We start from the raw sequence: 12,671 nt of genomic DNA, 5'->3' as shown, positions 1-12,671 counted from the left end.
GGGTCCCTCCTGGGGAATGGGGGGGGGGGCTGGTTTCTCTACTTGTCCCAAGAGACTCAACCACAGCTGGGACAATAAGCGAGCTCTCAACAGACCCTATCCTTGAAGCTACTGCAGAAGCCTTCTCTGGTATTCTCAATAATCGTCCTGCATGTGCTGGTGGGCCCTCCCCAGACCCAGGCCCAGGACCTCCCCAGCAAGAGCCCATGGGGTGCAGCACCCCGCCTTGCTGCTCTCTGAGCCTGTGCGGCTAGAAGTTTGTAAACTCACCTGCCACCAATTGGGACAGGACACAGGGCCAGCCCGGGCTGCTGGCCACTATGCAATCACCACTGCCTATGGCCACAGAAAGAGGAGGGTACCAGGAGTTGGTGGGCGGTCGAGGAGACCAGGAGTTGGTTGCATGCCAAACGGAGGGGAGTAACAAGCCCCTCTGAAACAGAACTGCTGAGATCCCTTCTACAGGTCAGATAGCAGTGCAGGCCCTGCTTATAGAACCGCTGCCCTACCCAGGCCCTGACTCAACAACCCCGGGAAGCCGCAAACTGGGACCCCAAATCCTGGCTTTCCCACTATCTCCCTGTCACTATCTCCCCGGGGCCTCTGCTGCCAAGTAATATGTGACTCTCCTGCAGGGAGAGGCCTGGGGGAGAAAGAGGCACTCAGTGCAGCCGGAAAAGGCTTGCTCTAAAACCTCTTTGTGACTTTACTCCTGGTATTTAATCTCTTTTGAAATGCCAGAAAATATTAAAGGAGAGTGTGCTATTTTTATGGTTTTTCAGAAAGGGTCACGGACTAATAAAAGGTTGAGAACACTGCCTGGAGGGTTCTTACCTGGGCTGAGTGGAAATATCGCTATTATATTTATAACCGACATTGGCTGCCTCGCTCCTAACAGCTATACATGGAAATGGCATCGTCATCCAGAACTAAGACAGGTTTAAGCCCCTCCAGCCTACCAGCATCGCTGCCATCCTTGCCAGCCTTTTCTCCCTTCAGATCTGGAATATCCTGGGCCTCCCTGTTGGTTTTTAGCAACAGCAGAAAGGAGCTGACCGAATGCACATTCCAGAAACAAAACTCCTGATCGTTTTTGTCTTTGTCCAGGAGATACCCTATTTGGACCCTCTCCTGGCTTGAGAGCTCAGCCCCTCATTCCCCCAAGCCCGAGATGACGATGGGAAGGGTCCCTGCAGCCGAAGACACCACACCTGTCAGGGTGATTTGGTGAGGTTTGCCACTGAAAGCAATTTCTTACTCGGAAAATCATTTATCATGGACAGTCTGTTGAAAACAATCTCATTTCAAACCTTTCCCAGGGAGAAAAGAACTGACAACTGGCACTAAGTAATCTACAACCTGGCCACTGGGACTCATTGATCTTTCCCAAATACTCTCGCCCAGCCCGGGACTTGACGCTTTCAGGAGAGAAGAGGAATAAATAATAAAGGGCTCTGACGGAAGCTGTTTATTCCGCAAGGAGGCAAAATGGGGGAGGGGGGACTATTTCGGGATGGACACACACTCCCGAGGGTATAACTTAAGATTTTTTATGATCTCAATTTTACTAATAGCATCCAGAACAACAACTGCAGTGTACTTTGAGAGAGGTGTACCTGCTCATTACAAAATATACGCTTTTTGTACCTTCGGTGCATCTTAAAAGCCAGAAATCTCCTTCTTAGGGAGTAATTAAGGAAAGGTTTATTGCTTTTTTTATAATTCAACTTCCCCTCTTCTTGGGGCAATATTTCCTTTGCCAGACCATAGCATGAAGTTTTGACATATTAGATAATTATTCTGTGTGTGCCGCTTCCACTGACATCAACACCCTGGAAACAGCCAGAATATCAAGCAGTTTGAGGTCTTTGGAGAAAAACAGAAGAGGGAAATTTTCCCTGTGAAGTTCCTGGCTCTTTACTAGTAGCTAACAGATAGGAAATGCGAGCTATCGCTTTCTTTCCTGAGCAACTACTTAAACCCAAATTCTGGTTTGGGGGTTCACAGACCCCCAGAAGATCCTCAGAACTTCAGATGTCTGTTATTCTAAATTCTGGTATCATTCTAAAGATGTGGCGGGAAGATGTGGCGGGAACTGCCAAATGCAAATTATAGCATAAATGCTAGACTCAGAATAACTACTGGCATCTATAGGGGGTCTTATGTGTATTTCCTGAGAACCAAATTAAAACAGAGCCATCTCCATAGCTGGGTGGTTCCCACCAGCTCTCAGAAAGATTTCCATTATGGATACTTGAACTTCATTATCATAGCACTCTTGATTCAAAACAAACCACCAGGGTTGTTCCATGTAAAGCTGTAAGATCAAATTTTCCACAAACTGCTTTCGCGTTGCTGACATCATCAGAGGGTTGAAATCCTGACTTTAAAAGAAACATTTTGTGCTCTTGCCCTAGCCAAGCATAAAGGTTAAAGGAAAAGTTCTGGGTTCGAATTCTACCCCAGTCATTTCCTGGCAGTCACTTTATTAAGCAAGCTGCTTTACCTCTCTGTGCCTCTGTTTCCCCATGTGTCAAGCCAGGATAAGAAAGGTTTTCCCTTACAGGCTGTTGTGAGGATTAAGTGAGGTGATGCTCAGAAAGAACTTAGCACTGCACCTGTCATGGAGTAAGGACTTAATTAATTTGTTTTCTAAAACGCTCAGCCTGAGATGAATTAGAGGGCAGGAATACTGGTCAGTTGCCTGGGGACCAACCTATAAAAAGCTGGCTGGGAGTGGTTCAGTGGTAGAAAGCTTGCCTTCCACGTGGGGCAGCCGGGTTCGATACCCCGGCAAAGCACCTTAAAAAAAAAAGTAACAAGTTGGAAGAATGGGGTTTTCTAGGAGCGTACTTAGCACACATGGTCAGAAAGAATACTTGGAAAAGCCACCAGGTGAGGCAGGAAACCTCTCAAAAGGACAGATTTGAAGAATAACAAAGAGTCTCTAGACTATAAGGAGAGTAGCCAGGGCCCCTGAGGGCATCTCTGTAAATTTGCTTCTTCCTCCTCGTGCCTTCCCCCCACACTAAGCTCAATCTCTCCACTAAATCATTTTTTTTAATAAATAAGGAAATAATAACAATTTGAAAGCCATTAACCTGTCCAGGTATCTCCTTGGTCTACTGTGATTTAAGCCAACTCAGCACTGGGTCTAAACACTCTCGCTACTTTTCTCACTCTTTCCCATTATTTGACCAGCTCTAGTGACCAGAAAATCCCAAAGTGGGTCACCTGGAACCACTCAGCAACCCCTGTCCTCCCAGTCCAAACCCCTAAGGAAGGAGAAGCCCTCAGCACTCACTGGGCCCAGACTGAGGGAAAATAGGCTGCCCTGCAGGCTAGAGCACTGGGACTTCTTACTCCGTGTCATCTGGGAGATGAGGCTGAACTTCTTATGCAGAGATGCAATTTACATCCTAAATAATTTAAGCAATTGTCGACTCCCTACAAGTTCATAAAGCAGTTTGTGGCCCGCTTTCTTTTTTAATGTTCAAACTACATTTTAACAAGCAATTACAGAAAAGATTTCCAAGTTTGGTATGAGCTACCATTCCACATTTTCAGGTTTTTCCTTCTAGCTGCTCCAAAACACTGGAAGCTAAAAGAAATATCATTAGAGTGATTCAGCAGTCATACTTGTTTGTTAAATCCTATCTTCTCTCTTATGACTCCTCCTTCTCCTTTGATCTTATTCCCAATCTATAGGGGTCTTTGGTCTATGCCCATTCTAACTTTTTCATGTTGAGAAGGGGTGTCAACAATAAAGGAGAGAGGGGTGGAATTAGCTGATGTTCTTGGCGAGGCTGGCCCCTTTGGATTTCACGACTTATCTGGCCTAGAAACCCTCTGGAGCTTACAGGTTTTAGGAAAGTAAATGTAGTACATGGAACTTTCGTAGTGTCTTAGTTAGAGCCCTAGGTGTTCCTTGGGGTTAAAAGAAATGACATTTATTGGGGTTTGGCAAACCACAGCAATTAGCAATAGCTAGCTGTAGCTTGCATAAGAGTAGCCTCCAGAATAACCTCTCGACTCCATTTGAACTCTCTTAGTCACCGATACCTTATTTTAAAACATTTCTTGTCCCCCTTTGCATCCTGAAGGCATTGTTGATCCCTCGTGCCAGGGCCGGACTCAACCCTGGGAGTCATGTCTCCTGTTTTCAGTGAGACTTACACCCCAAAGGTCATGTCCCACATACGGGGAGGGTAATAATTTTCCTTGCAGAGTTGGGCTTAGAGAGAGAGAGAGGAGTAGCTCACATTTTTTATTTCATATTTTAGAATGAATCAGAAGGCCATATTTTTGAAGGAACAGGAAGAGCTAGAAGCGAGAGGCACTCCAAGCCCATCCTGAATCACGGACAGGATGGAAAGCAAACACAGGTAGATCATCACCTGAGGGAACTCAAGATCAAAGGCTAGCCCAGTTTATCTTCCTGATTTTCCTATGCAGATTCATTTCCCTCACTTCTGTCAACTGACATCAACAGAGAATAAATATAGTAAAATTTTCACATTAATTTAATCAAAGCACAATTTAAGCAGGGAAACCTGCTGGGAAGAAAGTATTCTATGATAAGTTCCAACACCAAAATAGTAATAAGAATCACTTAAAAGTGTACTGTTGAAGACCCATCTCTTTTGCTCCATCGGTTTTCAGAATAGAGAAGGAAATGCATTTATTCATGCACCAGGCATGTGTTAGGAAGTTGGCTCATCTCCTCATCATGGTGTCTTCACATAGACAAGATCATTACCATTGGACAGATGGAGAAACCAAGACTCATAGAGATTACCATTTGCTCAAGTTTACACTTCTAGGAAGAGATGGACTCGAGCTGAATCTCATCTCTAAGTCCAATGTCTGCTCCTACCACAACCCTGCCAGCCCACTTCTAAAATTGTCATTACAGGTAGATTAAAGCCATGACAGATCAGAGGGGGGTTCCAATGCTGACAGTGGTCTGCTTTTACTCTAGAAATTTAAAAAAACAAGGAACGGTGGCTTTAATAATTTATAAAACAAACCAAAAATAAGTTTTGGCGAGGATACGGAAAAATTGCAGCCCTGATACAGTGCTATAGGGAATGTAAAATGGCACAGCCACCTTGGAACACAGTCTTCAAAAAGTTAAACATGGAATTACCACACGACCCATCAATTCCACTCGTAGGTATATATCCAAGAGAAATGAAAACATACATCCGCATAAAAACTTGTGTACAGATGTGTAGAGAAGCATTATTCATGAGAGTCAAAAGGTGGAAAAACCCAAATGTCCAGCAACTGATACTCAAAACGTGGCATATCCATACAATGGCTATTATCCTGCTGTAAACAGGAATGAAGTTCTGATACATGCCACGATGTGGAGGACTTTGACAACAGTAAGCTGAGTGAAAGAAGCCAGATACAAAAGGCCATATATTGCATAATTCCATTTATATGAGACATCTAGAATAGGGAAATCCAGAGACGGAAAGCAGATTGGTGGTTGCCAGGGGCCGAGGGAGAGCAAAATAGGGAATGACTGCTTAATGGGTGTAGGGTTTCCTTTGGGATGATGAAAATGTCTTGGAACTTCCTTCCCAGACAACACAAATGCCCAACCCCGACACACAGATCCATCCTCCTACCCAATAAATTAATAATGAGTTCATATATTCAGAGGATCAGACTTTGCAGAGAACTTGTACTTCCATCAACTCATTTTATCCAAAAACAGTCTGTGAAGTGGTGAGGGCAGGAATCACTTTCACCATAAAGAAAAGGACGTTGAGCCATATAAGTCTAACTGTCTGTCCCAGAGTTAAATAGCTAAAGTTATGTTGGCGCAGTCAGGGTTAGAAATTAACTCTCCGTAAATTAGCTTAACTGAGCTGGGCACCCAGGCTCCCAAAGGACACCAGAGAAAAAGGAGAGAAATATCAAGGAAAACAAATCTTCCTCGAGCATAGCTAAGGGTGCTCCAACTTCTGCTCTGACTCAAGGGTAAGTTTCTACTATGTCTTTTGCTACCACCACCATCCCTCCAAGGAAAATAGTCTCCTATTTCTACCTGAAAACGAGCCGTGGAGAATTCAACATCATGTAACCGTCTTGACTCTCTTCAACAGAGCGCATTTAGTCTTTAGGAATAGTCAGTTTAATTGGCTTCTGCTTGAGGTGAAGCGGATAACCTCAATTAACAATCTGATTACCCCTTTAATTTCCAGAGCTCGTTCATTATGGAAGCCACAAGTCTCTGGGGAAGGACCCTAAATAGCTTGGATTTTAACACGCCTGGACTGACAAGTTACTTAGCCTGGGCTTGAGTTGCGATCAGGAGATTGGAGAAATCCTGGTTATTTCACCCAAGGCTCTGAAATGACCTTTTCCTCCTTTACTATTTATACATGTGACTGGATGCTAAAGGCTCTTGATGGGCATGTTTAAGACATGCTTCCCTCCTCACTCTAATCACTGATCTGTCTCCACTGAATAAATTTCACATTGGCATGAGAAGTCACAAGGCTGGTGGTTCATTCCTTCCTCACTGGCTTGGTTTTCCAATGTCTGTGTTTTTATGTGGTTGTTTTGCATATAGGAGTGTGCACGTGAAGATGTGTGCATTACCAGGGGATATTTTCCCTGTTAAAAGATACAATGAAAATGATGATAACACTTTGCACCATCAAAAACCAAAGAGTCTGTAGGGTTCAGTTCTGTCACTAATCCTCCCAACAGACTGTACAGATTTCCAAAGATTGTAACTCAAACTCAGGTCTTCTAGGAGAAACACACCAACAATTAAGGCCAATGACCTAAGAGCCACTCTTGATGCCTCTCCATTTTCAACTAAACAGCACATTTTGCCTGATACCTCCATTATGCGCCCACCCGCAGCCACCACTCACCACCTCACTGCATCCAGCCTCGCCCAAGGTACCATCCTCTCTGGGGAGGCTCAACACTTTTCTACACATTACCCTTGCACCCAAATTCTATTCTCCACACCACAGTCAAATAACATTTTTTCCTAACAAATTTATTGAGATACAATCTATATATCATATTATCCACCCATTTAAAATACACCATTCAACGGTACTTAGTTTATTCATAGAGCTGTGCAGTCATTACCACAATCTTAGAATATTTCTATCACCCTGAAAAAGAAATTCTGTACCCTTCAATTATGAGCCTCCCCAAAACCTTCATCCCCCTGGTCCTAAGCAACCACTAATCTACCTTCTGTCTCTATAACGTGCCTCTTATGAACATTTCACATGAATGGAATCATACAAGAAGTGGTCTTTTGTGATGAGCTTCTTTCACTGAGCATAAGGTTTTCAAGATTCATCCATGTTGTAGCACGAATCAAGACTTCATTCCTTTGACTTGCCAAATATTTTTCCATTGTGTGGGTATACAACATTCTTCAGTTGATGGACATTTGGGTTTTTCTACCTTTAGGCTATTATGAATAAAGCTGCTCTGAACATTTGTACACAAGTTTTTGTGTAGACATATGTTTCCATTTCTCTTGGGTATATACCAAGGAATGGAATTGCTGGATTATATGGTAATTTTATGTTTAAATGCTTGAGGACTTGCCAGACTGTGTTCTAATGGCTGTGCCATTCTACATTCTCACCAGCAATATAGGAGGGCTGTAATTTCTCCACAACTTCACCAACACTTGTCATTATCTCTTTTTTTAATTATAGCCAACCTGGTGGGTGTGAAATCATATCTCACTGTAGTTTTGAGTTGCAGTTCTCTGTTGACTAATGATGTTGAACATTTTTCTTTATACTTGCTAACTATTTATATAAGTTCTTTTCAGAAATTAGGCAATCGCATTCTTAACCCATTTTTTTAAATTTATCATCTTTTTATTCTTGAATTGTAAGAGTTCATTACATATTCTAAATACAAATTCCTTATCAGATATATGGCTTGCAAATATTTTCTCCCATCCTCTATGTTGTCTTTTCACTTTGCTGATTGTGTTCTCTGAAGCACACACATTTTTTATTTTGATCAAGTTCAACGTACCTATTTTTTCTTTTGTCACTTGTGCTTTTGGTGTCATATTGAAGAATCCATCACCAATCTATAGTCATGGACGTTTACCCCTATATTTTCTCCTAAGAGTTTTATAGTGTTGATGCTTACCTTTAGGTTTCTTATATATTTTGAGTTCATTTTGTATATTGTGTGAGAGTCTAACTTCACTCTTTTGTATGGGACTATCCATTTGTCCCGGTACCATATGCTGAAAAGACTATTCTTTTCCCATTGAATGATCTTGGCAAAGCTTGTCAAAAATTAATTGACCACTGTGGGCACGGAGGCCGCAATGGTGCAGTTCAAGCACCAGTACCTGCTGTGCGAACTGGTAACCGATGACCCTCGTTGACGCCTGAGTCTTGAGGACAGAGTGCTGAGCTTCCTCATGCAGGACACCCGGATCGCCCGGGTGCACAGGACTTTCGGCACAGCTGCCTGCTCCATAGGCTTCACGGTGAGATACCTCAATGCCTATACTGGAATAGTGCTACTATGATGCCGGAAGGAATTCTACCAGCTTGTGTGGTCAGCTCTTCCCTTCATCACATACTTGGAAAACAAAGGACACCGTTATCCTTGTTTTTTCAATACCTTGCACGTGGGAGGTACAATTAGAACATGTCAGAAGTTTCTGATTCAGTACAACAGGAGACAGCTGTTGATCTTGTTGTAGAACTGCACTGATGAAGGAGAGTGGGAAGTTATCCAGAAATCTGTCACAAGGAGCTCTCTGCTAGAGGAGGAGTCAGGTGAGGAGCTTTCCGATAGTGGTGGTGAGGAAGCTGCTGCAGTGATGGCGTGAACCTCTGCTTATCACCTGGCATGTACTAGGGAAGGAGAAGCCTCAAAATGCTGCTCTCTGAACACAGCAGCAAGCTGCACTGTGCCAACCTTGTCATTCACTTGTTGGATGAGGATATCTAGAATGCAGCAGCATCTTCTACAAATCACCAAATTAGATGACTGCCAACCACAGGACAAACTACCAATTTGAAATGGAGGACTTATTCAACCTTTGCCCTGGCTGACAAGACTTCTCTGGTTAAGTGGTTCTACAGGTGTTGAACTCCTTGGAGTTGTAGACATCTTTGTATATAATTGCCTGGCTTAAGAGTAGGTTTGGCTTCTGTAGCATTTCACATATTGAATTATGGTGTTCATGTTTGGCCAAGTCTCTCTCTCCCCTCTATCATGGCTTTGGTCGGAAGACTGACTCCCAATTTGTACTAGATGAATTCTTAATATTTAGTCTTCACCTTGAAGTCGTATAGCCCCAGCCTCTAAAATGGGTGCCTAAGGAAATCAAGTTATTTGGGGGCAGAAGTGTTAATGAGAGACAAAGTAACCAAATGTGGCACAGATCTATAGCCAATCTCAGGACAGACCTACAGGACCTTAAAAATAACAGAATCCTTCCCAATATTTAATCAGGTAATTTGGCCAAAAAAGGGCAGTTTTTGTGCTTCCTTGGGAGACAGACTGGCCTCACCTGACCTCATTACCGCAAAGCCAAGTAGCAGCTGCCAACTTCTGCTAGTTTTCTGCAGTTCCTATCCTACATTGCCTTTCACCTGGAGACAGGTACAATTAGTGTACTCAGTGTACAAGAATTGGGAGGGGCAAGACACTTCTGACTGGGTTTCTTCTGCTATTTACTAATGACATTTCAAATAGGATGTTTTTTCCATAATAAAACGGATGTCACTCAGAATTCCTTATTGATTGAACAGAAAGATGTGGATTCTTTGCTTCAACATTCCCCCTTATCTCAAGGCTGGAATACCCTCACTGACCTAGAAGAGTTCCTGACCCAGGAATTTTGAACCTTTTTTAAGAATGGCAAGTTAAAGCCAAGCTCAAGAAGTCAGTAAGCCTGCTGGAGAGACATTACTCATGATAACAGAATTGTTAAAGCTCAATAGTAACTATTTCTTTAACATATGTAACAATTGATATGTCTAGCCTACCTGTAATGAACTTTAAAAAAAAAACATAAAGCTCTTATTGCTTGTGCAGGTGAAAAAAATTAATTGACTATAGATACATGAGTTTATTACTGGACACTTGATTCTATTTCATTGATGTCCAGAATAACTTTTTAGAGAAAAATCACTTCCTCTCTCTGAAGGAAAAGGTCACTCCCAGGAAAAGTCACTCTCTATGCAAGAAGTCTCTAACCTGGTATTCACGGACTCCCAATGAGTCTTTGGATAGAATTCAGGGAATCTGAAAACTCAGATGAGAAGAATTACCTCTTAATTTTTATTAACCTCTTAGTCAAGCTTTGCATTTCCATTAACTCTGATTGTAGGCAGCAAACTAGAATAATACACCCATGACTTTGTTAGCAATGGAAACTCCAGATATTAACATATCATATTACAGTTGTTGCAGATATTTTAAAATATCATTTATATTCCTCTTACTTTAAAATTAAGGTGGTTTTTTAGAACTGTTGCTAAAGCTTGATAATAATGTATTAGTCAAGAGGCACACATACTCTATCATGAATTTGTTTTTCATATTCTGATAACTGTATAATTTAGATATAATTGGTTTCCTTCCAACCCAATGTTTTTATGTTATGCCTTTATTAACAGTATTCTGAGAAGGGGGTTATAGACTTCACCAGGATGCCAAAGGAGTCCTTATCACAAAAACATTAAGAAACCCCGCTTTTCCCATTACCGGTTTTATTTTCTTCCCAGTACTTATCATCAATTGAAATTATCTTATTTATTTATATCTCTACTTGTTTATTGCTTATCCTCCTCTGATACTAGAATGTAAGTGCTTAGTGATTAAAATAGTATCTGGCATATAATACCCATTCGATAAATATTTATTGAGTTAATGACTGAATCATCTGCAATTCTCTAAACATGAGCTAAGTCATCAGCATAATGAAAATAAATATTATTGACACCAAGTTAGTGATGTATAATTCATAATGAAAATAATTTCACGTTGAAATCTGCATCATAATCAGTACTTAACAAATGTTACTGTCTCCTAGGCCCTGTACTAAACGCTTTCTGTGCAGTATCTCATTTAACGTACTCAGTGGTAAGGAGCAGCAACTACTATTATCCACATTTACAACTGAGGAAACCAAGGCTCAGAGAGGTTAATTTTTTGCCCAAGGTCACACAGTTGGCAAGTGCCAGACCTATCTGCCTTCAGAGTATTGGTTTTTAACCAGAACAAAACACTCTGAAGGAGGGGCGGGAGTTGGTTTATTAAAGCTACCAGAATGCAATATACCAGAAATAGGTTGGCTTTTACAAAGGGAATTCACTGTTACAAGTTTACGGTTCTAAGGCCATAAAAATTTCCAAACTAAGGAATCCAGGGAAAGATGCTTTGACTCAAGAAAGACTGATGGGTCCAGAACACCTCTGTCAGCTGGGAAGGTGACACTTGGCTGATGTCTGTTGGCACTTTGGTTTCTGGTTTCAAATGGCTTCTCCAGGAGCATTTTCTTTCTGCATCCCCAAATGTCTGGGTCTTGTGTTGTTCTCCAAGCATCTGTATCTGAAGTTTCTCTAAATGTTCCCTCTTTTAAAGAACTCACCCTGAATCGGTGGAATCACATCTCCCTCTAATCAAAAGGTTACACCCACAACTGGGTGTGTCACATCTCCACGGAGTAATCTAAACAAAAGGTCATACCCACGATCTAGTGGGTCAGTCTCCATGAAAACAATCTAATCAAAGGGTCCCACCCACAAGTAGGTGTGCCACATCTCCATGGAACCAATCCAAACAAAGTTTCCACCCCACAATATTAAATTAGAAATAAAAGAAACATGGCTGTCCTCACATGACTGGATAAGGAAAAAGAACATGGCTTTTCTGGAGTACATAACAACTTCAAACTGGAACAGAGGGGAAACAGGAATTCTAGAAAAAGATGGGAGACATTTTTTATGGCTTAATTGAGAAAGCTGAGATTCTATGAAGTTAAGAAATATGCCCCAGGACACAGGAGTTCAGGAGAGATTTCCAGTAAAATGTTCTTTCCACTGTCCTGTTTCTAAGCCATAGCAGGAAATCCCCTTCGCAAAAAAATACAGTAGAATTTGGTCTTAGTGGGTTGTCTCACACAAGAGGATGAATTTCTGAAAGGTTTACTTTGCAAGCACAATTAATACTAACTGGCATTAGCCAAAGTCCATTTTTTCCTTTCCTGGGGTCCAGCCTGTCTCTCTACATGTTAGGACTCAGCTTCATTTGGACATTAAGCACTTCATTAAGCTGAAATCCAAGTTAATTTGATTGCACAATTATAAACTGTCCCTGGCTGGAGATAGTCTCATTTGTCAGGTTGCAAGGGGGGCAGCTTGGACTGATGAACATGAAGATCTGCTCTTTATCCTCAGCTGGAGGTCTCAGTGTTTTCTGGCTGTGACCTCATCAAGCCTTACAGTAGAGAAGTTAAATTAGAGCAGGGAGACAGATGTTCTACTTACTAGAGCTGCCCAAGTCACCTGGAGGCCCATCCGTTGGGTCTACAAATGAACAGGGCACAGGAAATATCTTGGTCACCCAGAGGGCACAGCAAATCTGATGGAACCAAAGGCCTTTTTTGCCCAGGCTAACTCTCCAGCATG

At 42.0% G+C, this 12,671-nt stretch overlaps 1 protein-coding gene and 1 pseudogene across 9 annotated transcripts in view; one reads left to right on the top strand and one right to left on the bottom strand.

Moving 5' to 3' along the window:
* KCNMA1 (potassium calcium-activated channel subfamily M alpha 1) overlaps positions 1–12,671 on the bottom strand; it is a 767,272-nt gene that overhangs the window by 357,433 nt on the left and 397,168 nt on the right. The gene's annotated exons all lie outside the window — the stretch shown is intronic.
* Positions 8,348–8,860, top strand: LOC143654509 (ribonuclease P/MRP protein subunit POP5 pseudogene; annotated as a pseudogene).

Source organism: Tamandua tetradactyla, chromosome 13 (assembly GCF_023851605.1).
Source record: "Tamandua tetradactyla isolate mTamTet1 chromosome 13, mTamTet1.pri, whole genome shotgun sequence".
NCBI lineage: Eukaryota > Metazoa > Chordata > Mammalia > Pilosa > Myrmecophagidae > Tamandua > Tamandua tetradactyla.
The sequence above is the reverse complement of the archived record's forward strand: the minus strand, read 5'-3'. Positions and strand labels throughout refer to the sequence as shown.